The sequence below is a fragment of the Capricornis sumatraensis genome, chromosome 11 (assembly GCF_032405125.1).
Source record: "Capricornis sumatraensis isolate serow.1 chromosome 11, serow.2, whole genome shotgun sequence".
Classification (NCBI taxonomy): domain Eukaryota; kingdom Metazoa; phylum Chordata; class Mammalia; order Artiodactyla; family Bovidae; genus Capricornis; species Capricornis sumatraensis.
This window is the reverse complement of record NC_091079.1, coordinates 73,564,765-73,568,240: the sequence shown is the minus strand read 5'-3', so window position 1 is coordinate 73,568,240 and position 3,476 is coordinate 73,564,765. Positions and strand designations below refer to the sequence as shown.

Below are 3,476 nucleotides of genomic sequence, written 5' to 3'. Positions count from 1 at the left end.
GTTCAGTCGCTCAGTCATGTCTGACTCTTTGCGACCCTGTGGACTGCAGCACTCCAGGATTACCTCTACTTTACCGTCTCCCGGAGCTTCCTCAAACTTGTATTCAGTGAGTTGATGATGCCATCCAACCATCTTGTCCTCTGTCATCCCCTTCTCCTCCTGACTCTGTGAGTGAGTACTAATATATAGTTTTTGTCTTTTTCTCAGAAGACACAAATCAGTGTCGTGGGAAGAGTCCAGCCCTATGGAGAGCAGCCGGGTAGAAGCCCTGAAGGCCAGACTCCTCTACCAGGATGTTTGCAGGGCAGCTCAGCGTCTCGACCATTTCCTTCTAAAAGGAAATGCCCACGAAGAGCTTTTCAAGCCTCATGTCCTGGCCCTCAGGGATATGGTCCAGCAAGTCTGCATTAAACTCATGTTCCTGCACCCAGTGGATTATGGGAGGAAAGCAGAAGAGCTGCTCTGGAGGAAAACGTACTCCGACGTGGCTCTGCTGCTGCTGAAGCCCGACAGAAAAAACACGGACTCCTCCGAGGAACAGTGGGAAGGCCCCCTGCGGGCGCATCTGAAGGGTGGCCTCAGGTTCTATGAACACCTTTTCCTGTTCCTGCAGGAGCACTACCAGCTGGGCTTGTGGAGCTACATCGACTGGCCTCACAGTGCCATCCGCTTCATCGGCTGCAAAAGAGCAGGGCCTGCGTCAGAGGAAGAGGTGGACTGGGCGCGGATGGCCTGTCACCGCTGCCTGCTGTACCTGGGAGACCTGTTCCGCTTTCAGAATGAGTTCCTGGCCCTGCACACCACGGACCTGGCAGAGAGGTGTTATTATGGAGCCCTGTCAGTGGCACCACACATGGGCATGCCCTTCAACCAGCTGGGAGCTCTCACGGGGAGCAAGTACTATGGTGTGGAAGCCACATACTTCTACCAGCGCTGCCTCCACTCGGAAGTGCCTTTTAAAGGGGCGTCTTGGAACCTCAAACGACTCTACCATCATGCGGGAAAAAGATACAGCCGGCTGAAGAGGTACCAGGGGAAGAAGCTCTCTCCCAGCCAGAGGCAGTGTTGGGATAACAAAAGGTTACTGGTTAGCTTCCTCTACCTTCAGAGTCTCTTGCAGCCTAAGAGGAAATTCAGAGCCACCAGGCTCATGGCCTTGTGTCAGCTGGTTCTGGAAGACTTCCGTCTCTGTCTTTCCTATCGGCCCTGCCCATCTGACCAGAGCCAGGCCTCCAGAGAGAGGAAGCCCGCAAGAGGCTACCAGTTCCTCCCCGACCTCCTCATCTTCCACATGGTGGTCCTCTGCCTCATGAGTGTGCACAGCCTGAGGACAGCGGGCTCCAAGCAGCACAGGACAGCGGTCACCTTCACCTTGACCCTTTTCTCCCATTTAATTCAACACGTGACAACTCGCCTCCAGGCTGAGCTCCAGAAAGGCAACATCTTCCCAGAGGTGGACGTCCCCAGGGACAAGGAAAACCAACAGAAGATGGAGGCTGGGGAGGGGCAACAAGATGCTCTAGCCCCCTCCCCTGAGCCCCGCCGCAGCAAATCTCAGAAAACCCACAGGTCATCTCACGTTTCCAGTGAGGGTGACAACCCAGAAGCCAGTTTTCATTGTTGCTGTGACTGGGATGAGACAGATGAAGATGAAAACACATCCTTATGCTCACAGGTCAGCTCAGAACTCAGCAGTGAAACCACTTATTCAGACACAACTGATGATGAGGAAAGTGGCTCCCTGAATCCACAAGCAATGCAGGAGGGTGGAGCCAAATCCAAAGATAGAATTTCCCCTCCCAGGGATAAGCTGAAGACGTGTCAACCTTCCAGTCATCTCCTAGGTCTCTTAAAAACAACCAGTTCTGCTAACCTGTCAGCCCCATCGAGCCACAAGCTTCCAGGCAAACATGGCTTTCACTTGGCTCCTGTCTTCAGCCACAGTTTCCTGACGCCTCCTAGTCCTGCCTCCAGCAAAGCATCTGTCACAGAGGATGGTGTGAGCAGTTGTCTTGAGACAGAGCCTCCTGCTGACTGCAACTTGGGGCAGAACACCCCCATCAGCCAACCCTGCAGCAATCTCCAGACCATTCAGAAGAAACTGCAGGTCCTCTCTGCAGAGGGGCTGCTGCCCACGGTCAAGGTGATACTGGGCTGGCTCCGCGCCAACTGCAGTCTCCTCACCGCACATTGGTGGAGCCTGTTTAGCCTGTGGGACCACCTGTCCATGCTGCTGAACCTGCTGCCCTCTGTGCGAGACCTTCAGGAGCCAGGCCTGGGCCTGTCCCACCATCTCCATGAGCTACTGCAGAGCTGCAAGGGCCCACACCTTCCCCAGTTCCTGCAGCTCCCAGAGGACATTGTCCTGGGCCAGCACTGGCTGCAGCAGGCTTCCCAGGAGAGAGCAGGCTTGGAGCAGGACCCACCTCCACTCAGCTCCCAAGATGAAGCTGCTGTGCGCGTCTGTTTCCTCAGAAGCTTTGGCCACTTCGCCACGACACTCCCTGGACAGTTCCTGAAGTATGACTCTCATTCAGGGGTCTTTGTGAGCACTGGGTTTGAAGGACCAGACAACCCATCTCAGCAGTTGCTAGAGAAAACTTCCAGGATCAGATTTTTCAAAGACATAGTACAACTGTGGCTTCAACGTGAAGTGGTACTGCTGGAGAAGACTCTCAGGCACATCCAGATTCAGTCAGCTTTGACCCCTTACCTGTTCCCTGACCCCCGGGCCCTCTGTGAGCACCTGCCAGTCATCCGGCAGCTTGCCACCAGTGGTCAGTTTCTCCTCATCGTACCCAACATCGTGGTGGACATATTGTATATCCTGAGAAGGGAGGACAAGCGGGCTTCAGCAGCCATCACCTTCCTAGAGGGGGAGCTGAAGAGAGGGAACCAGTACCTTCTCTGTCAGTCCTGTGTGTCTGTGACGTTGATGAGACCCAGAATGACCAGGCCAGACTCTGATGCCTGGGACCTCTATAACATGCTTGACTTCTGCAGAGGTCTGCTGGACTCATCCTGGCTGGGGGCCCCTGACCACAGGACTATGATGACCATCCTCACGGGCATCTGTTTAGACAACCCTAGGAATCTCTCATACCCCCTGCAGCTGGTGCTGGGGATGGCAACTGAAGCTGGTGTGGAAGTCAAGAATGTCCTGCGCTTCTACAGGAAGTGGAAGATGGTCAGCTGACATGGTCGTATCTCCCTACTTCCTCCCTTAGCACTTACACATCAAGTTCAGTCTGTTCACCTCTCTTGTTCACACCTAATGTTAAAGGTAGCCATTGTGTAAACTCATATCTGTACCTACCTACCTATGGGTAGAGTCTCAGTGGACCATCTCCCAGAGGCCTTCATATTTCCTTCTTTGTTGTCTTGACTTGATATCACATTCTCTGTATGAAAAATATCTCTAGGTTAAACTAACTCAGTATTTGGTGTTTTTATGGTAAAGCAGAAACTTAAGGAGG

The 3,476-nt window shown here is 53.5% G+C and overlaps 1 pseudogene; it reads left to right on the top strand.

Annotated features, from left to right (window-relative positions):
* The first annotated feature begins 244 nt into the window (after positions 1-244).
* Positions 245-3,196, top strand: LOC138088338 (nonsense-mediated mRNA decay factor SMG5 pseudogene; annotated as a pseudogene).
* The last annotated feature ends 280 nt before the right edge of the window (positions 3,197-3,476 follow it).